General features: G+C 35.5%; 1 protein-coding gene across 4 annotated transcripts in view; it reads left to right on the forward strand.

The window, feature by feature from the left end:
- TET2 (tet methylcytosine dioxygenase 2) overlaps positions 1 to 23257 on the forward strand; it is a 140216-nt gene that overhangs the window by 25609 nt on the left and 91350 nt on the right. For all 4 annotated transcript variants that reach the window (XR_004683743.1, XM_035030210.1, XM_035030211.1 and 1 more), the window contains exon 2: positions 13209 to 13353. The gene's annotated coding sequence lies outside the window, so the exon portion shown is untranslated. The remainder of the gene's footprint in view (positions 1 to 13208; positions 13354 to 23257) is intronic.

Genomic DNA, 23257 nt, shown 5'->3' on the forward strand with positions numbered 1-23257 from the left:
CCGAGCAGGGAGCCCGATGCGGGACTCGATCCCGGGACTCCAGGATCATGACCTGAGCCGAAGGCAGTCGCTCAACCAACTGTGCCACCCAGGCACCCCTTAGGTACAAATTTAACAAAATAGGTACAAATCTGTATGAGGAAAACTACAGCATTCTGATGAAAAACGTCAAAAAAGGAAATAAATGAAGAGATAGTCCATGTTCGTGGATAGAAGGGTGCAATATTGTCAAGATGTCAGTTCTTCCCAACTTAATCTATAGATCTAACACAATTTCAATCAAAATCTCAGCATTTGTGAATATCAACAAATGGATTCTAAAGTTTATATGGAAGAGGAAGAAAACCCAGTATCCAAACACAGTATTGAAGGAGAAGAATAAAGTTGGAGGATTGACAACTTAACTCCAAGTCTCACTATAATGTTACATCAATCCATACAGTGTGGTACTGGTGAAAGGATAGAAAAATAGATCAGTGCAACAGAATAGGGAGCCCACAAATAGATCCACATAAATATAGTCAACTGATCTTTTACAAAGGCTAAAGGCTATGCAGTGGAGCAAAGACAAACTTTAAACAAATAGTGCAGAAACAGCTGGACATCCACATGCAATAACATGGATCTAGTCACAAACCTTACACTTTTCACAAAAATTAACTCAAAAAGGGTCATAGACATAAATATAAAATGCAAAACTATAAAACTTCTAGAGATGATGACATAAGGGAAAACCTAGAGGAGCTTAGGTATGGCAATGATGTTTTAGATACAACACCAAAGACATGATTCATGAAAGTAATAATTTTTAAGCTGAACTTCCTTAAAATGAAAAAAATTCTTCTCTACTAAAGTCAATGTCAAGAGAATGAGAATACAAGCCACAGACCGGGAGAAACTATTTGCAAAAGGCTCATCTGATGAAGGACTGTTATCTAAAATATACAAAGAACACTTCAAATTCTCAAAACAATTTTTAAAAAATGAGCAACCTAATTTTTAAAATGCACAAAAGACCTGAACAGACACCTCATCAAAGGAGATAAACAGATGCAAGTAAGCATATGATAGATATTTAACATCCTATGCCATTAGGGAATTGCAAATTAAAATAACAATGATATTCTGCTACATATCTGACCCACCAAATGTTGGTAATGATGTACGGCAACAGACACCATTCATTGCTGGTGGGGATGCAAAATGGTACAGCCACTTTGGAACAAAGTTTGGCAGTTTCTCACAAAATTATATTTACCATACAATCAGCAATTGCACTCCTTGGTATTTACCCAAAGGAGTTGAAATTTATGTCCACACAGGAATCTGTACATGGTGTTGATAGCAGCTTTCTTCATAATTGCCAAAACTACCCTTCAGTAGGTGAATGGATAAATAAACTTCAGTAGTCAGACATTGGAATATTATTCAGCACTTAAAAAAAAAAAAAAAAAACAGCTACCAAGCCATAAGGAAACATGGAAGAAACTCAAATGCATATTATTAAATGAAATAAGCCATTCTATTCGGTTCCAGTTGTATGACATTCTGGAAAAGGCAAAATTATGAAGATAGCAAAAAGATTAGTGTTTTTCATAGATGAGGGGTTAAGAAGGGATGAATAGGCAGAGTATAGAGGATTTTGAGAGTAGTGAAACCATTCTGTAATATACTACAATGGTGGATACATGTCATTATACATCTGTGAAAACTCATAGAATGTACAACACCAAGAGTGAGCCCTAATGTAAACTATGGACTATGGGTGTTAGTGATGTGTCAATGTAGGTTCATCAGTTATAACAAATGTGCCACTCTGATGGGAGATGTTGATAGTGGGGGAGATTGTGCGTGGACAGAAGTATGTGACAACTATATACTTTTTGCTAAATTTTAGAGTGAACCTGAATCTGCTCTAAAAAATAAAGTTTATTATTTAAAAACATATAAAGCAACCTGAAAAAAACCCTAAATTTGTAAAAAGAAATTAGGCAATACATGTCTTCTCTTTCTTATGGGTAGTTGTAACGTTTCAATCCAAGTCCTCTTTTGACACTCAGTTTTCCAACCTGAGGTTAAGGAAAAATAACCTAATCTCCTTCTTAATTAACCTATAAACTTATTTACAGTGAACCATTAGTACCAGTCCTTCATAAAAAGGTGAGTGGAAGTGGAGGTATAGGATGTCCAGAGGCAGTTAATAGGCATAATTCAAGTGGCTTCATTCAGTGCCCGTGGTACATCAAAGGCTACCAGCCAAATTCATGTACCTCCAGACTCCATGCCTTTTCTCAGGGTGTTGAAGATGAAAGAGACTTGTTCAGTTTTATGTGAGGATCTCCCCACCAAACAAACCTCAAAAAATGAAGGGTATGTATCTTCTTCATTTAGGAAATGACTGCTTACAATAGAAACTTATTTATAGTCAACTGTTACACTTCCATGATTTATGTCACCTCTGACCTGCTTTCTGATAAAGCATGACTTCATTCATGGCTCTGGACATGACCTGTGTACACTGACCTGGCGTAAACCTGGAGTGTTAAGTCATTTCATTGGCACTTGCTGGAGGGAAGATTGACATCCCACTATAAGAATGTCTGCAGTGTAAAGCAGCTGCATTCCTAGTGAGACCTGATTAAGTTTATCCCCACTATTTAGGCTCTGCAGTATTACTCACCTTCTCACAAGGTTTTTTAATGGCTTTTTTTTTTTTTTTTGGTCTATGTTCTTTTTTCTATTATTATTATGTTATGTTAATCACCATACATTACATCATTAATTTTTGATGTAGTGTTCCATGATTCATTGTTTGTGTATAACATCCAGTGCTCCATGCAGAACGTGCCCTCTTTAATACCCATCACCAGGCTAACCCATCCTCCCACCCCCCTCCCCTCTAGAACCCTCAGTTTGTTTCTCAGAGTCCATAGTCTCTCATGGTTCGAAGGAGAGCGGTTTTTAGCATGCAGCATTATCTGTTTTTTAATGGCCACTGAGCTAAAATAACATGCGTATATGTATGGTTGTTCATTTGTTTCCCTTCTCTTCTTTTGCTGGTTCGTTCTTAGAGGTTAGAGTAGTTGTGCCTTTCTGGACAGCTGACAATTAACCCTTCTTAGAAATGACACTTTCACATCTCCAAGGATAAGGAGTTAGATGCTCCAATTTTCGTTTACCTTCTCATCTACTCAGAACCAATGAACAATGAAGACATTCAGTAATGATTTTCATGGCCTGTGGACCTGTGTCAACTCGGCACAAAGGGCTTGTCTCAGACATTTTTCTCTGAAGGCTGTCATGGCTCTTTTTTTCCCCAAACTCCACTTTGCTCAGTGATGATTTAAAAATGGTGATTTTATTCTTGCAGTATTAAAAATGTTGCCCCACATTCCAAAACTTCCATCATTAATACATAGAGGAAAATACAAATTTTGACATACCTGCTTTTTTTCTGCTCTTATAGATTCATAAATATAAAATATATGCACACATGTCCTATAATAAGCTCTTTTAAAATACATAGTTTCTTTGTTTTACTAGGGAGCTAAGTTATGTTTATTGCAGAGCTTATTTCCTGCATTCTGGAATATGACACTCAAAAAAAAAAACCTTTCTGAAATATTAATATGCTCTATCATTTACCTCACTCTGTTCCATTATCACAAACAGCATTTCACATTCTAATTGATATTGTCCACTTATCAATCTTTATAATTCAGATCCTCATATTTATTATTCTATGTTAAAGTTGCTTCCCCTATGTCCTGTCCTACTTTAATAATCATTCCTTGTTTGCCTCTATAAAAGTAATTTCAAAAGTAAAATCTTCTTCTATAAATTATTATAATGCCCCTATCTGTTTCTACCTAGAATATTTTAAAGCCCTTAACAAAGTTTCCATTATTGAGCTCCCTCTCCAAACTATGATCTCTATACTCTTTGGTTAAGTCTTTTGTTATTTTTTGGAGTGTGTGTCTATCTCTTGTCTGTGTGGTCAAGATTTGTAAGCTCTCAATTTAATTAGACTTAATATGCTTTTATAGGAGGTTTTTTCCCTGGGAATTTCTTGATGACTTTTACCTTGTCATGTGATGAAAAATGTGTGTTAGAGCACCGTAGTGTAGCACGGTGCTTTTCTACTTGCACTCTTCTGTTTTACATGAACTGGTAGTAGACAACCAACTATTCTATTTTGGTTTCTACAACACAGAGGTTGCTAGGTGATTTTAATCCCTTTCAAAAAGAGGACAATAAACAATAACAAATTCCTGTTCTTTATATTGATGTATTCCACCTAGGAGATCTATCAAATAAAAAATGATTTAAAACACTTTCTAAAGGTGCAGTTCCTTATAGACCATCCCCTACATCTCTATAACATTGCAGCAGATGTTTTTTAATTATGCTGCTATTTCTTCCATATTATGATTTTGTTATTCCTAAGAGATCAACTATTAAATAGCAATAGTTGAACACCAACTCCAGGAAATTTAAAACATGAATATCCAACTTATTATGAACATGCTAATTTGGTAAAAACTACTGTGTCAAAATTTTATTATTTAAATACCTATTTGGATTTCTCATCCATTTATGATTCTCCAGTCTTAAGTATGATTATAGCTTTTTATTCTAAAGGTCTTATTTGTTTAGGGGGAAATATATTTAAATTCTGTCATCCTGGTCATTACTTGAAGGTCTAACCTCGTATTTTCATTTTTAAATAACTTAAATGTCATAAAATATTTTTATAATTTTTATGTTTCATTTTGAAAATAAAAAAAAAAACTTTCGTCTTTAAGTTTTCATTCCTTCCCCTGAACTTCCCTCATGATGTTGCTCGCTAGCTACTGCCAAAATTAATAGTTAACATTTTCTCTAGTAACAAGTAGTAGATTTGCAAAGACTTAAAACAATTGCTTAATGCTTTTTAAATCTGTATTTAAGAATTCTACAAACAGAGCTGATATGCAGCAGGTATACATGAGTGCAGCTATGCTGATGTTTACTGAAATATTTCCAAGGTAGCCAGAGAATTCTTCCCTAAGATACTGTGGCTCCCTCTGCATGACTCCCTGGACCTCCCCACAGTCTTATAACTAAAATAGTAATATATGGCCTGTAGGTGGCCTCTAGACCCTCCTCCAGCCCTATGACCCGTATTTTGACATTACATGCCAACTATTAAATATTTTTGTTACCACTCATGTCCATGGCAAGAGAATCATCATTTATTTGTCTTAACTTGATGTTTACTAGACTGTTTTTAAGAATATCTTATGACAGAAGTTTTTTATATCGTCTTCCTGACACTTCAGTTTTGCAAAATGCATAATTTGCTTTTAATGGTCCTGGTAAGCATAACTTCAGAGTTTTCCTATATGTTCTGAAATCTTTTCAGTGTAATATTCCACTTTAAGGAACAGAATAAAATTAGAACCTTTGGGAAATTTGTGGAATTCTTCATTCTCCTTTCTTTGCCTTTTTATTAGAAATAAAATTTAATGAAATTTCCTTGTTTAAACTTTTAGAACGCAAAATGTAGACAGTATTATAACTGAAACAATATTGCTTTTTACAAATAGTAAAAAATCAAATGTTGGCAATTTTATATATAGTATAAAATTTTATACAGCTTGCCAACTCATCAAGCATTAGAATTTTTCTCATTGATCCTTTGCTGTTTGTATTGATGTTATTAATGTAATGGCTTTAAACCTTAACTCATATAGCCCATAAGACATACAGCATTTTTACATGAAGATATTCTTTGGGCTTTTGAATAATTTATGTAATAATTAATGATTTAAAAATTTATTCCTTTACTTCCCATCTGTCCTAAATAAATAGGAAGATGGAGTTAGTATACATGTGATAATTTTCCTAAAGAGTAAGGAGAATGGACTCACTGAAAAAGTATCTAGGTTAATGTTGTAGAGTTGAAACAGTTTTTTAAAAAGCACTTATACGCAAATAATGAATCATGGAACACTACACCAAAAACTAATGATGTAATGTATGGTGATTAACATAACAATAAATAAATAAATAAATAAATAGAAAAAAACAACAAACAGTCCCCTCTCTTCCTCCTTCTGGATGTCATTCCTGGAGCCCTATTATATTTCATGAAGTCCTTTGTATTCATTATATTAAATCTTCATAACAACAACAAAAAAAACTTACAGTCTACCAAGTTATTGATCCTCAATCTATGGCTGTTATAAATGGATGCAATTAGCAGTTGACTCTGAATGAACCGTGGTAGTAGCTTCATTACTCTGAAAACTTCATTATGTTACTTTATAACATGAAATTGCCAAATCTAAAGGGATAGAATATACATTGTATATCTTAGAATAGAATATACATGTAAAAATTTCTTTGGAATCAATAATGAGCATTGTGACTATTGCTTACAGTTACATATTACAATTTAAGAAGTATTTATTATAAAGTTTTAATATAAGTGTTTTTAAATTGGGATAATTCTACCAATATAATTTTGCTCATTTTTACACCTTATTCATTTTTGCAATAACCCTTTTTTTTTATATTTGTATTTGTTCCGTCCTTATCAAATTAAACAGTATCTAAGCCATAGAATCATAAAGCCCAAACCTGATTTGGAACAGAGATAATACAATTTAATATTTTATAGACTTCTCTAGTCCTCAGTTTCCTTAAGTGACTGGCTCAAGATCATGAAGTTATGGAGAATTAATGTCAGAATTAGAACCTGAGATGGATCTATACTTTGGTTATATCTTCCACCTGCCTACTTCCTTAATTTGTTTATGGGTTTGTGAGAGTTACGGGAGAGAAGTTTCTTTTGAGATTCAGCTTAATATTCAGCTCCCAGTAGAATTATTGTCCTGCAGTGAACCATATAAATACAGTTGCCAATTCCCAAAGTCCCTTGTGTAAAGAAAAAAGGAAATGACAGATGAACCATTAAATAAGTACACACTCTTTTCTTTACCTCTTTCCTCTCTTCCACTACATGGAATTTCTAGACACAATCCTCCAAATGCTTAGACACTAGGAATGGCAATTCTGTTACAGAAAATTGTATTTCCTGTTTTAGTGGATGAAGAATAAGCCATATCTTCTGCTGGCTTTTTAGAATTAAGATATTGGGCACACCTCTATTAGTTTATAATAGCCTGTTCTTTGACCAAAGAGGTCAAGTATTAGCAAGTATCAGAATATCATAGAAATGTTTTCATTTCAGATGTAAGAATTTGTAGGTGGTGTTTTTTTTTCTGATTTTTATTCAGTGTTTTTTCTAATGTGGGTTCTCTATCTTGGTTTTTAAAAATATTGATTCCATCATAACTTTTTGTTTGGTTCTGGAAGGTATATAAATTGATCTGATAATGTACATAGAATGCCAAGTGAATTTATACCTGTCCCTCTACTTTCCTGTGTTTGATTCTTAAATAATTTTTTTGTGCAGTGGAAATGCTGTGCCAGACAATTTCCAACTGCTGCCTATACTTCAACTTTGTTTGGCAGTTTTAGTTCTATAAAGACTGTTGATTAGAAACAACCTTGTTTGGTGTATATTTGTTTTTAGCTTAGTGGAATTTGTTCCGTAAATGCTTACTGGATTTTTCCTTGGAGTCACCACTTTGTCTCTGTTAGGAAGTGCAGGGAGTAAATATGCATGAGGACTTCCTTTAGTTTTCTTCTTAGAATTTTAACTGCTGTAGTGATTTTTTAAAAGCATTAATAGAATAGCCGTTGCTGCCAAGAAGCTGACATTCTGAAATAACACTTCCCTTTGGGCACCATACAGTTGGGATCATTTACTTGCAGAAAAAGTGTATGGGAGTGGCTATGGGGAGGGAGGAGGGAGGAGGAAAACCATTTTATGGGCATATCCTGCTGAGGTCAGTAACCTGCTGTTCAGTGAACTCTGGTCTGACCCCATTTAGACCTGGAGGAGGATCACATAGAGCAGGGAAGCAGCTGAGGCAGCCTCACAACAGAAGGAAGCACCTATTGCTGGAAGCTTTGAAGAGACATACAAGGAAGATGGACAAGTAGCACAAAAAGGAAAGGAAGGACTAGATCCAGCATGATAAACATAGTTTGTGATGAAAGTATTAATGACTTCTGATCAGTGATTGAAAGGATGTATTTAAGAATGTATTTAAGGCCCCAGAGAAAGATTTCTATATAGGATGCATAGCTTATATTGATATATACTTGTTGATAAGTAGAGTGGTTTACAGGGAAAAGTTTTATTTTGATTTTGAGATAAAGTATCTGCTTCTAGGGTTTGAAAAATAGGATAGTTTACCTTTCACCAAAATGAAATGTTTTCTTCATTGAATCTCTTACAAGCTGGTGATGTTGTGAAGCGTGGTCGGGAAGAGCACAGGCTTCGGAGACCTGCCACCTACAAAGTGTGTCCTAAGGGACAAGACTGGGAATGTGAGAGTAGTTTGAAGATTAAATGACTAAGCATGCATTCGATAAATTGTAACAATTTTTATTGTCATTGTTTTTTCATCTACATTCTGGAAAATATAGAAAGTAGATACTATCCTTTAAAAACACAATGAGTAGTTGATGAAGATTAAATATACCAGAATAGACTTTAATTTAGGAAACAAAGAAGAATCTGTCTTGGAACCACATTATCCTTAGCAAGATTCCAACTTTGACCTTGAGGTTTATTTCATTCAATTAAAAATGTAGATATGTGTGTGGGAGTGAGAACATTTAAATGTATTCATTGGCTTTCCCTCTTAGATTATTTTTCTCTATAGCTCTTATTTTAACCTCTGTCTTCAGCAGTTACCCTTCATGTTTATTCTGTTTTGCCTTCTGGGTGGATTTTTTTTTTTTTTTTTTTTTTTGTATAATCTCAGCGTATTAGGTCAGAGGGAAAACCCAGCGTGTAAGCCGACAGTGTTGCATTTTCTTTGAGAATATTTACCACAGCACCCTAAATAGTATTAAACTTTTCTTTCAGAACAGGTAACCAAGTATGTGAGTCATCACTGCATTGATTTCTGAGTGTTACTATTTTGGATATTTTCCAAAACTGAACAAAGCCAGAATCGTTGACCATTGAGGAACTGCATTGTAACAATAGACTTGTGGTCTCTTATGGGTGTACATTCTAATTGTTGGTTTTTTTGTTTTTTGTTTTTTTTTATTTTTTAAGGGGGCTGTTTGGGGCATAGAAAACTGGAACTTCATGTTCTCCTTGATAGTTTGCCAGCTGGTTTCCAGCCAACCAGATAACTGCTTGTAGCGACATTCATTTCTGTAGGCCTCTTGATCTTGTGCCAGCCCTTAGAGGGCAATACCACTAAGCCTGCTCACAACATTCTGAACCAAGGGCACTGCTGTCCCGAATGACTCAAAGTATAGATAAAAATCTGATACCACCTCAAGGGACTTACAGCTCAAGTTCTGATAAAACTCTGAGTGTAAAGAATATATTATTTTACTCTTTAAGTTTTGTATTAGTATTTTAAACAGAAAACAAGAAGGCAAATATATAGTTCTGTTGCTCTGTATTCCTCAGTGTTTGGCCCATAAGTAAACCCAGCCTTAAGGAATCTAAACATGTACAGACAGTGGCCCTCTTCTAGTCTTACCAATGCCTCTTTGACCCTTCCTAAAAACACAAGATATTTTATTGTCTCCAACTCTGACCTCCTATCTGATAATTATTTATTTGGATTACATTGGTTCTCAAATACATCATGGCAACAATTTATTTTGTCGCTTCAGATTTCTTTCTAGAATTATCTCTGATTAATACCATTATTTTCCTTTGCAGCCAAGCTCAAAGTTTTACTTCTATAATCGAGTCTTTCTTTTTCTCCCTATATCTACAATGCTACTAATATCCACTCCTTTCCCAATCAGTAATATTTCCCTGCTTGATCATTTTATTTCCTCTACCACCCTCTTGCTCAGACTCATCACTTTATATCTGAACTACTGCAATAAGCCAATACCTTGTATGTAATAATTTAGAACAGCTAAATCTTCTACTACTCCATACCTGTGAGAATGGCTTTTTTCAAAAAAAGTCAGGCAATAACAAGTGTTGGTGAGGATGAAGAAAAATTGGAACCCTCATACATTGCTGATGGGAATGTAAAATGACACAGCCATTCACTTTGTAGAACAATTTAGCAGTTCCTTGAAAGGGTAAATATAGAATTATCATGTGACTCAGCAATTCCACTCCCCAGAGAATTAAAAAGGTATGTCCGCACAAAACTTAGAAACAGTGAAAGCCATGTTCAAAGTAGCATTATTCACAATAGTCTAAAGGTTGAAGCAATGCAACAGATGAATAGACAAACAAAATGTGGTATATATGTGTAATGGAATACTATTCAGCCTTTAAAAGGGAGGGAATTCTGATGTGTGCTACCACATGGACAGATCTTGAAGACGTTAGGCTAAGTGAAATAAGCCAGTCACAAAAGGACAGATATTATATGATTCTGCTTATATGAGGTACCTAGAATTGTCAGATTCATAGAGACTGAAAATAGAATTGTATTTGCCAGGGGCTTGGAAGAGGGGAGATTGGGGAGTTATTGATAAATGGGGATAGAGTTTGAGTTTGGGAAGATAAAAAATTTCTAAATATGGGTGGTGATGATGATTTCCCAACAATAAGACTGCTTAATGCATAGAGCTATACATTTAAAATATGGTTAAAATGCTAAATTTTTGTTGCATATATTTTACCACAATATAAAAAGAGTTGTAAATGAATGTTCATAGCAGCATTATTATAATAGCTAAAAAGTAGAAATAACTCAAATATCCATCATGAATAAAGTATGGTATATCTATACAGTGAAATATTACTTGGCCATAAAAAGGAATGAAGTACTGATTCACAATAAAACATATATGAACCTTGAAAACACTATGCTACGTGAAAGAAACCAGACACAAAAAAGTCAAATTTTACATGATTTCATTTATTTGAAATATCCAGAATGAGCAAATACATAGAAATAGAAGGGTGATTAGCTGGAGGAGGGATGAATGAGGACTGACTCCTATTGACTAATGGATTTTATTGTGGGAGTGATTAAATTGTTCTGGAATTTGATAGTGACAGTAACACAACTTTTGTGCAATGGCACAACTTTTTGGCTGAAACCCACAGAATTAAATACTTTAAAATAATTAATTTTATGGAATGTGAATTATATCTCAATTTTTAAAAACCTTAAGTGTTAATATATAACTCTTGTAATGTGGTGTTCTAAAGAAACAGCATGTTGTCTGGTCTTGGCTTACTATTTCTAGCTGTGGAATTTTGAGAAAATTAAGTGACCTCCCTTCTTACTCTGTAAAGTAGGGATAACAATAACTACCTAACCAGATGTTTGTGTTAAATGAGATAACATATGTGATGCATCAAGCACAGTGTCTGGCATTTACTAAGAACCCAGTAAATTTACTAAGACCCCTTGGGACATGAGCATTCAGCAGCTCTCAATACTATCCCAGGTACTATTGCCAGATATTACAGAAGATGACCCAACTTCTTTAGCCATTTATCACTAGTCTATACATTCTAGCTCAAATCTGCCTCTCCAAATTCTTCTAATGCTCCTTTAGAGAAATCCGTCAGTCAGAATGGGCTGTTTAGTCTCCCTCAGTTTGCTGCACATATTCTAACAGCTATGTCTTTGAAAATGCTTTCTCCCTGTTCCTGTCTTCCTCTGACTTTCATCCTGCCCTTACAACTCAGACGACTTTCTTCCTGCATTCAGCTTTCTCCCTCATTTCAGTTCACGGTCATCTCTACTTTTGGAGCACCCAAGATTCTCACTCCGTCTTTGACTAATGAAGCCTTACTTTGGTTATATTTTTAAAAATATGTGTCTTATCATGGATGGAACTGGGGGGGATTATGCTAAGTGAAGTAAGTCAAGCAGAGAAAGATAATTCTCATATGGTTTCACTCATACGTGGAACATAAAGAATAGGGCAGAGGACCACAGGGGAAGGGAGGGAAACTGAATGGGAAGAAATCAGAGAGGGAGACAAACCATGAGAGACTCTGGACTCTGGGAACCAAACTGAGGGTCACAGAAAGGGGGGGGGGGCGAATGGGGTAACCGGGTAACTGGGTAATGGGTATTAAGGAGGGCATGTGTGGTGAGGAGCGCTGGGTGTTATATGCAATTAATGAATCATTGGACAGTAATCGGCATAAACTTCCAAAGCAAAGCCTAGGCATAGAAATGTATTGTGGACCCATAGGAGATTTCAGGAGTAACACAAATGAGAAATGGGAGATGGTTGTATCTTATTCTAATGTAATTTTTGAAAGTACTGACTGAGGCTGACCAAACTCTACAGTTTGCTAGCATATCAAATGTATTATCTGCCTTGTTCAGTTTGGTGGTTAAGAAGCATTTTCAAGTGGACCCATCTTAATTGCATGTATAGTCATTACTATACTAAGAAGGGTCAGCAGAATGGGAATTAAACAATAATAATAATAATTAAAAAGTATGTGTCTTGTTAGGTGATCAGATTAAAATTTGTATTCAATCTCTTGAGCTAAATTAAAGTCCCTGAGCACAGGGACTACATGTTACAATGTTCTACCTTTACCATCACACTTAGCACATTGCCTTGATACAGTATATTCTGAATAAACATTTGCTATTTATAAGTTCAGTTAGTGCTGCATCTCAACAAGTACAAGGCCTTAAATTAATGATTCTCAATCCTGGCTGCACCCTAGAATTACTTGGGGAATACGGCTTCATTTTTAGCCCAACAAATCAGAATCTCTGAGCATTAGCCCCCAGCTTCCCACCCAGGTGATACTATTACAACCAAGGCTGAGAACCATTGGATTCAACAGATGAAGTAATATAACCCAGTGGGTACCAAGACTAACTGATAATCACAGTGAAGATGTGAGGATTGCTGATTAGGCAGAGATGCTTTGGGCATTGCAAAGTTTTCTCTACAAATATTAGTATTATATTATGGTGCATTTGGGGGTTTTCTGCTTTGAGAATGATCCTCCAACCCTGAATTTTTTAACAGCCAGTGGTCTAGTTGGACATACCAAATTATGGGCATCTATAACTTTTAAACTTTACATGATAGTTTTCATACCAGATGTACATCTTTTTCCTTTTTGCTAACTTAAAAATATTCAAACTCTGTGTCTTTTCCAGGCTAGCCAACATCATCATCAAACCCTCTCAAGATTGTCCACTTGCCCTTGCTCCTGTTGAGTTACCACACTTGGAAGCAGGAGATGGGCTCAGCAGCAGCCAACAGGTCATGATCCAGGAGGAGCAGTAAGGGATAGAGCTGCTGGTAAGAAGTTGGGTACAGTTGGTGCTTGGTTTCTGAGAAGTAGAAATTTATTCCTAATTTAATGGTCAATCTCTCTTCTAACTTTCAACTCGAAATTACTCTGTACTCTCTCAAATATCTTAATTATCTATGCTTAGGACACGTGGGTTAGATTTTGAGATCTATGAATGTCCTGGAGTTTTGTGCTAACCTGTATGGATGGATGGATTTGTATCTACATTGTTTTCTGGAGAAAAGGAAGATTTTCATCAGATTCTCAAATGTCTTTGAAATTTTTTTTAAAAAGATAAGAGCCATGCAAATATAACTATAAGCATGGGAAAATGTGATATCTGTAACCACTTGTCACAGTATTTCTCCTCTCCATTATTACCTCACTTGTGGCCACTTTGTCTTATTTGTTGAGGATGAAAAAAAAAGTGATTACTTGTGGTTATTTGCTGATTAGAAGAGTGAGCACCTCCTGAGCCTAGGCAGCCAGTTTTCATGATAATTTGGCCCCATAGAACCATCAGAGAACTAAAGTACACAATGACCAGGTTCAGGAAAGCCTATGTAATTTTTTCCACATGACTTTTCTGAAAATATAAATAGAGGTACTGACAGGGAGATACGAAGTACTTTTTTCATCTGCAGTTGATATTAATAAAGATCAATTTGTTCTGAATGCCCTTCATTGACAGGCTAATAAGTGTCCCAACCCAAGGGTTATTTATCAGACCATTAACATTTATATAGTGAACAGAAATGGGGAACTGATAACTGATATTTTTTCCCAAAATATTCAAGATGGACACCAGAATGAATTCCATGTATACCTTTGCCTGTACTTTCAGTCAGTTAAAATTATGGGGGCATCATTGGAAAGAAAATGGAGGTTAGATTAAAAAAAGAAGAAGAATGAGTGTTGTTGTTTTTTTTCCTTCTGTAACTCTTTTGCAGGTAGTTCAGCTTCAGTTTCACTGAATCTTGTTTATGCATTCAGCATAACAAATCTTCTAAAAGGCCCATGTAGCTGTAATCTCTGCCCTCACTCTAGATGCCTGAGGATATAAGTATCTGCTCTGCCACTTGATACTTCTTAGAGACTGACCTGGTGCTGAGAAATCCTTCCCATTGTGTCCTCAGTTAAACTCCCATGATTCCTAGATGTTGCTATTTTCCAGACATAAGGCAACTACGTCTGCCTAGATTCCCTCTCTACCCTGGGAATTTTAAGCCACTCTGTAAGGGAAAGAGAACTCAGCACTACTAACTCTCAGAATGAGAATTTTCCCCTTGCATGCTAATATTTTTAGAGTATTCATTGTCACTGAAAATAGACTTCCTCTTTCCCCTCAAAGGCTGGGCTGGAAAATCTTAGGTAATTATGAATAAAGCATTCTTTGCTTTTCCCCTCCTCCCGTAATGGATGCTTTACCTCTCACTGTGAGGACTGTGGCTACTCTTTCTGTACTTGACCTTTATATGAGAACTGAGATGCATTTTTAAAATGGAAGTTTTACAGTAACGTTAGAATTTTTCTCTTCTTGGAGATGAAGTGTAGGTAAGGAAGGAAGTACAACGTTTGGGGGAAAATGTGAGAGAAATTACTAAGAAAAGAAGAAATTAAAGTATTAGCTATTTGTGAGAGAGAGAGATTGATTTCACAAGTAACTCCCAGAGGAGTTCTTCCTTCATATCCGAAAAAGAGTATTATTTTGTATTTAGCTTTTTACAGTTGGATAAGCTCAGCCTAGGAGATATTTAGAATTTAGTGATAAATAAACCTAGGACTTATTTTTAGTAATATTTATTAGCTTTGTGTTCTTGGGGAAATTATTTAACCTCTTCAAGCCTTGTTTTATCTGGCAAGGAGGAAAATAGGTCATAAATAACAATAACGGGATTATATACATATATGGATATATGTACATGTATGGATAATATGTACAGGGCCTGGCACAATTAAATTCAAAATTGTATTAGTATTTGTTTATTATTACTATTTTTACTATTGTTGATGTTGCTTTCAGTTTTTAAATAATAAATGCAATCAAAGAGTATTTCTTGAGTTCCTATCCAGTACCAGGCGCTCTTTAGGAACCAGGGTGCATTACTGAGCAGAAAGGTGAAAGTCCCTGTACTTGTTTAGCTTAGAATCTAGAGTGGCAGACAGATTAAACAAGATAAATAAATAAAAATGTATAGTGCATTAAATACCAAGAAGTGCTAAGCATAAGAAATTTAAGACAGAAAAAGAAAATTGGAGGGATGGTGAGGTAGTAATTAAAGATGGAGTAGTCAAGAAAGACCTCATGAGAAGATTAATTTTGAGTAAAAACCTAAAAAAAAGTATATAAATAGACCATAAAGTGGTATGGGGAAGAACAGGTAGGGGAGAAAATACCACAAAGACCTAGAGTAGTAAAAAGTTTTCACAGAATGATTCAAACAGAATCAGAGGATCTTATACAGCTAAATCATCTACCATCTGTAAATATGTACACATATACCCAAATAAGTGATACAGATAAGAACTTTGGAAGTTCAAGGAATAGCAAGGTCCATCCAGACTAAAACAGTTAGAGGAGGACTTCGCAAAGGAAGGTGGCCAATGGTGGCCTGGATTTGAAGGATAGGAAGAAATTGGATAGTTGCAAAAGAGTACAGACTTCCAGTTATAAGGTGAATAAGGTCTGAGAATCAAATGTATAACATGGTGTCTATAGTTGATAACACCATATTGTATAATGGAAATTTGCAGAGAGAGTGGAAGTGTTCTCATACACACAAAGAGTGGTAAACATGTGAGGTGATTAATATGTTCATTAACTTGATGGGGAGGAATGCTTTCATGATTTATGTGTATAGCAAATCATCACATTGTGCACTTTAAATATCTTACAGCTTTGTTGGTCAGTTGTACCTCAATAACACTGAAAGAAAACCTCCAAAGAAAAAGTTCTAATTAAAGTTATTTTTGTATATCACAGTTCCATAGCCTTCACACTTTCAACCATAAAAACAATAACAACACCAACAACAAAACAAACAGGGAATGACATCCTAGTGGAGAAGTGGAAGAGAAACAGCATGAGATGGAGTGAAATAAGGATGTTGGTGTTGAGGGCAGGTGGGCGAGACAGAGGACGAGGAGGGAGGCAAAGGGAGGCTACCTTGCATACGCATGGCAAGTGGTGGGAGCGAAGATAGAAAAGCAGGTGAGGCCAAATTTTGTAAAGCTCTTAGGCCAGGCTAAAGATGATTTCATGCCATCATACAAATACTGAGGAACAGTGGAAGCAGGTGAGTAACCAGATGCATTCAGGTCATTAGCAATACTATTATTTTGACAAGTTTAGGAGAGTATGGAGTTGGAGGAAGTGGTTGAGTGATTCAGGAGTGAGGCTGAGAACATGGGTTATGATATTAGAGGTAAGACTAAAAAAGGAAGATAGATTTGATAGGGAAAATCCTGAGGATTTGATCACTAATTGCAAATAGAGGATAAGAAGAATCAAAGTTTTCTTTTCAGGTTTTAAATGACCAATTAAGTGTTGGCATTAAAGGAAATAGAGAAGTAGGGGCATATTGTGAGTTTGGACTCGTGGTGAAGGAGGTGAGACAATCTAGGGTAGGTATCCTTAAGACTACTAAGGATAAAGTTCATGCAATGTTTGACAGGCTGAATTGAGTTGCTAAGAGAAATTTTTCACTGTGCATTGAAATCTAAATGTTAACTTAGTGTAAAAATTGTATGAGGATATGCCTATCAAAATGTTATATTTTTACACCAGGGAATCATAAAAATATTGCTCAAAACTGGACCATCAGACATCACCTTGGTCCAGTTGGCTAATTTTAAGGCAGACTAAAGGGTACCCAGACATAATACATGACTTCCTAAAGGTCATGTCATTAGCTATTGGCAAAACCTGGACTAGCCCCCTCAATAAGTGTCCTTATTGAGACCTACTACCTCTCCATGTCATCTATAAGAAGTGTTAGTGATTTGTATTTTGCTGTCTTGTTTGTGGAGAAAAGAGTCAGAAGGTTTGGATTTGCCCATTAGAACTCTCTTGTAGCCATTCTTCTAATTATTATGGATAGTCTCACCCTTCCTCGTGAAACAGACCTTATTCATTTACAAGCTTCACCCTTCTTGCCCTAGTCATTTTCTCCCACCTATGGTCATTGTTGATGTATCCTGATTAAAAAATAAGTCATCATTCTATTTCCTCAATAGTTTGAGACAGAACAGTTATTTCTAATATTGTATTTTTTCTGTTTATCTTTCGGAAGAAAAATGGCTTTTCTTATCTCAAATTTAAATCACCACGTAGTCTTTAAAATGAAGACTCCAAATGTCCTTTCTTTGCAGACCAGTCTTATGAACTAAAGTCCATCATCATTTTTAGAAAACCCACTTGATTTATCCTTTGAGTCACAGGACTTTAAAACAAAAGTAGATCCCAGAGATCATCTAACGCAGTGCTCTTCAAACTATTATTCTCCAACCCATCTGTTACTAAGTGTTTTCTTCTTTTTAATAAAATGTAATTATCTAGCAATGTGCAGAAGTGTATTTAAAAGAGGAAAATGTTTACTTTTTAAATTTACAATAGTGCTACAAATCTTTCTTTATGTTTCTTTACTCTCTCCATTACACATGCCACATTATGATACAAGTCATGGCTGAACTGTATGAAAGCTCTATCTTGTGTATGTTTTAAGGCCCAGATTGGTCTCATTGTCTCTATGTCCCAAGAGACTGAATTATAGAAGACTATTGACATTCTCATGGGATTCTGCTGAGAGCTTTGGCAATCCCTGAATTCACAAATAGCACTGTAGCTTTTTTTTTTTTTTTTTTGCATTAATGCCTATCCACATGTGACCTGAGTATGAGTTTAGAACAAGTAAGCCATGCTAAAATAGACTACACACTATGAAAGTTATTTTCACCATTCTTGTTTCAGTTTCCCATCAAAGGGTGAAGTATCAGTTGTCTCCATTGATCTCATAGGATATTTTAAGCAGAAATGAAAGTCTTGGTGAAAACACTTTGTATTCTGAAAGAAAGTTGCAGTGCACATGAGGGCATTAGAAATGTTTACCCATCTTTACAGATGTTGATCTGACCAAAGCTTTTTCTCAAAATGTGAAATAATGCAATCAATGTAGTCTCCCCTTATGGGGGAGGAGGGTGGAGGGATGTTCCAAGATGCTCAGTGGATGCCTGAAACTGTGGATAGTACCAAACCCTCTATATACTGTTTTTTTTCCCATACATACATAGCTGTGATAAAGTTTAATTTATAGACACAGGAAGAGGTTAACAACAATAACTAAAAATAGAACAATTATAACAATATACTGTAATAAAAATTACATGAATGTGCCCCCTTTTCCCTCTCCTCTCCCTCAAAATACCTCTTTTTTTGTAATGATGTGAGAAGATAAAATGTCTACATGATGAAATGAAGTGAGGTGAATAGCATAGTCAATGTGACTTAGCACCTTCTGACCATGTGTCAGAAAGATTCTGGATGGTAGATGACCACGGATAACCAAAACTGCAGAAAGCAAAACCAAATGGGGCCAGGGCAGCAACTATTGTAGTGTGTTATCTTGGCTTTTTTAGTGTTGAGAAGATTGGGAGAATAATTAATGGGTTTCTTGGATAATCTGTGACCATATAGTTAAAGTTGTATATGTGTATTGCACTTTTGTAATTCTTAAAGGCATGTACAGTCCTTGAATTTTGCTAGGAGTCTTAGAGGGACTTTAAGGAAAAAAACCTTGGCCATCTTCTCAAGATCTTGAATCCTCCTCCATACTTAGACGTGTGCACACTCACATGCTTCCTTAAATCCTTCTAGCCAGCCTGTTTCCTACTTTATTTAGAATATTGAACTCATTGGGCAAGAACTTCTACTTTTCTTTTCCACTCATACCCTCAAATCCAGCTGATCCATATTGCCTCTCTTCAGAATTTTCTCAGGTTTTCCATGAATTAATTATTTTTAATTGTTCCCTCTGCTATTCTTTTCTTTTTCCTGATTGTCAATTTAAAGTGTCCCAGTGTGCTTATTCTTAAATGCAAATCTAACCATGTATTCTCCTTCTTAATACCCTTTAATGTTTACCCATTGTTAAACTTTGCTAAAGCAATAGAAGCTTCCTCCTCCCCACCCCACAAACTTTTTACAATTAAAGTGGAGTTCATCTGGTCAATGCAGGAATAGATGCAATGTTGGGACTCTTAGGGTCACCTGCTAACCCCTCTTTAACCAGTGTGGCCCTGCACAGCTCTGTGAACCATTGACATCTAAAGTACTCAGTTTGGAAAACCATTGACCCAACGAAAATACTGTGTGCTTGATAGCCCTATCTGGCTCTTAATTACTCTTCAACCTCCAGGTCACCATACTGTCCCTCAGATTCCATGAGGTAATTATTCCTTACTGTTTATAGGTCTTGAACCTAACATTATATTTCACACATTCAAGCCTTTGTACTGGCTATTTCTCTCCTCCGCCTTTTCAATAAAGACCCAACTCAGGTTTCTCATCAGCAAAGCCTCCTATCTGTGGCATTCATGTTCCTCAAACCCCACACTTACTGTAGTCTCTTGTGCCTGTTTCTCTATAAACTCAAATCCCTAGGACAAAGGCTGTCTTATCTTCTTATTCCTAATATCTTGCACAGCGTCTGGTTACATAGTAGGCGCTCAGTCACACTCTTTAAAACAACTCACTTTGTGATCTTTTTCATATCTTTTATTTTTTTTTTCTTTGTCCTCTTTATCCCCTATTAAAATAAATACAACACCTGCCCCATTGGAGGATGGGGGTAGGCAGTAAGGAACAGTGGAAAGTGAGTAGTTGGAACTTCAAGTGTCTAGGCATAGCAATATCATATAGGAAGTTAACATTATTTCAGAGCTTGAACCCCACACATACTCAGTTGTAATTAACACTTGTATAAGTAACATTTGCTACCTGAAATATTTTTTTCCTGCGGTATCCTACCCAAATTAAATTTATTGCCATTGGGATTTGTGCTTTTGTTGGCTATTTTGGGAGACTTTGGGGATGTATTCAGTGTTCGAATTCCAGTAGTACTGATGAACATAAATGCTTCACTATAGGAAGAGATTTGAAGAGAGATGATATTTAATGTCTACTGGATGATAATTTTCATGAATAAATACACTCAAGACTTTGTTTAGTAAAACATGAATTCAGAAAATTTTTGAAAATTCCAAAAAGTTTAGTTGATGATAGATTTTCTTCTCAGGCCATTTTTGTTTTGTTCTGTTTTTCAGTCTCAGGGAGGGAGGAGGAGAAAAGTGGTCAGAGTACTTCAGAACATAAGCTCTTTGGGAGGCCATATGTTTGGCATTGTTGTCTGGGTGCTTTGTGGTATTAAGAGGACATAGCTGGGAATGTATGCAAGCTTGCCAGGCTAAATCAATATGCTAGAACTCTAGAGAGCATTTTTGGAAAGATTTCTGAGCTCCAGGTTCCCTAACCAAATAGTAAAGTGATTATTAGAATCCATAGCTTTTCTAGACTATGAGAATTCATAGAAGAGAGTAAATAAACTTCTCAATTAAAATGCAGACTTGAATCACAGATCTGTACCTCTGAAACAAATAATACAATATATGTTAAAAAAAGAAGAAGAAGATAGCAGGAGGGGAAGAATGAAGGGGGGAAATCGGAGGGGTAGACGAACCATGAGAGACGATGGACTCTGAAAAACAAACTGAGGGTTCTAGAGGGGAGGTGGGTGGGAGGATGGGTTAGCCTGGTGATGGGTATTGAGGAGGGCACGTTCTGCATGGAGCACTGGGTGTTATGCACAAACAATGAATCATGGAACATTACATCAAAAACTAATGATGTAATGTATGGTGATTAACATAACAATAAAAAATTTTAAAAAATAAAATTCAGAATTGAACACTTGGACATATTAAATGTATTTCACTTAGAACAAAAAAAAATGTATAGCCTTTTGTCATATTTATTCAAAGTATAAAACCAGGTGGTCTCAAAAAGGTTTTATTTCTCTTGTTCCATTTCATACTTTCTTAAGGTATAATGTAGTAGTTTTCTTTGTTTAATTTGTACTTTAGTTGTCCCCTTCTCATTTTCAAAAGTTCTGCCTTCTCAAGGTGGGTCACTCTTTTAGACATTTTAAAAATTGAGATTACTTTGGTGCTTATTCTACTAGCAAGTTTTCCTAGAGTAGCAAGGTAGTAAAGCATATCTGAATGAATGCCTAACACATAGTAAGTATTTAATAGTTTTTGATTGAGTAATGGGATTATCATCCAATAGGACAGAAGATAATATCAAATTATTTTTCAAAAACTAGCTTTTACTAATGATGTAGAAGATACTTCTTTTCATTAACATGAGTCATACAGCTAGTATTTATCATAAAATGCCTACTTTCAAATCTTTATTGAGGCAAGTTTAAAAGGGCAGAAGGGGAAGAGAAGTGGCCAGGAGATAAAGGAATTGACTAAATTTATGAGACTCAAAATATTTACTAAATTTGTAATTTTACAATTGCAAATTTTGTAATATTACAAAATCAGAAAAGTTATATATTTAAAAGCTCAAAGAAAATGATTATTTCCTTTCATGCCATGCAGGAATCTTCTTTATTGCCTTCCTAGAAAGGACTAGTCTGGCACCTGATTGGGTTCTTCTGATTATGGTCAATGCACTGATTTAGCACATTTTTAGGAAGTCCTGCTGGTTTAGTGTCATACTGAGCTGCAATCTGCATTTACTAAAGAATGTTGGATCCCTTTTTCATACAAAGGTCCCTTAAATATTAAACTGCGGTATTTGGTATTTTAGACACCCTCAGATCACCTAGGGCTCCCCTGTAGTCGTCTGGACACTGCACATCTGTCACTCGAGTCCTGGACCACACTTGCGTCCTTGCCTGCAAGTACATACCACTTTTCACACTCAAGTGGCAGCATACTTTTTTTTTCCCCCCCACACAGGCAGCTGATAAACCAAATCTCTTCCATCTTTACTTTCCTATTGTGATTGTCTAAATCAGTGTTGAAAATTTTAACATTTAATTTATTAAATTAAATTTCCTTATTTTTAGTTCCTCTTTTAAGCCTACACAAATTTATGAAAATCTATTTCTATTCCATGTATTGTTTATAAACACAGGCTTTCTTCTCTTTCTTTATCATTTTCTCTATAAATTTTGTAAAGATGACTTTTTTATTACTGATTTAAGTTGATACAATTTCTTTTTTTTTTAAGTGAATAATCATTGAGAGAACATGTCATATGTTTTTAATTAAAATCTTAGCTAAAATTTAGAAGAACTCTTACTCATTATATCCTTCATCTTCTCTATTTTTAACTTTCTTCTCTGGAGAATGGAGGCATCAGATTTCTTACTTCATAGGAAAAAAGGATCTACTTTCTTGATATAACACCATACTTTTAAAACTTTAAAAGTCAGCTTTACATTTATAACCAGCAACATAATAGATGGCTCCCACAGACTGGAGGCAGCTGGAGAAGGATGTGATGTACTCTGCGCACCCCACCCCACTCCACCATCCCTAAACAAAGGGCAGATATGGAATTGGCAAGGCCTTACTGGAGTCATTTTAAGGAATTTGTTCAGTGAGTTGGACACAGTGATTTATCATGAACCTAAGGATGTACTAGAAAGTAGGTTTGAACATATCAAAGCAATTTTCTCAGTTCTGAATGTGTGGTTCCTTTTGCCTTTACTTAGAGATGTCCACTGGTTGTGCAGATAATGCATTTTTCATCTTATTTTCTATATAATCAATTTATTAGGAATAGCAGGTAATATACCTGATAATAAATCATAGAAACCTGAGAATGTTTGGTCTAAGTCA

The sequence above is a fragment of the Mirounga leonina genome, unplaced genomic scaffold (genome assembly GCF_011800145.1).
Source record: "Mirounga leonina isolate KUSES-001 unplaced genomic scaffold, KU_Mleo_1.0 Mir_357, whole genome shotgun sequence".
NCBI classification, from domain to species: domain Eukaryota; kingdom Metazoa; phylum Chordata; class Mammalia; order Carnivora; family Phocidae; genus Mirounga; species Mirounga leonina.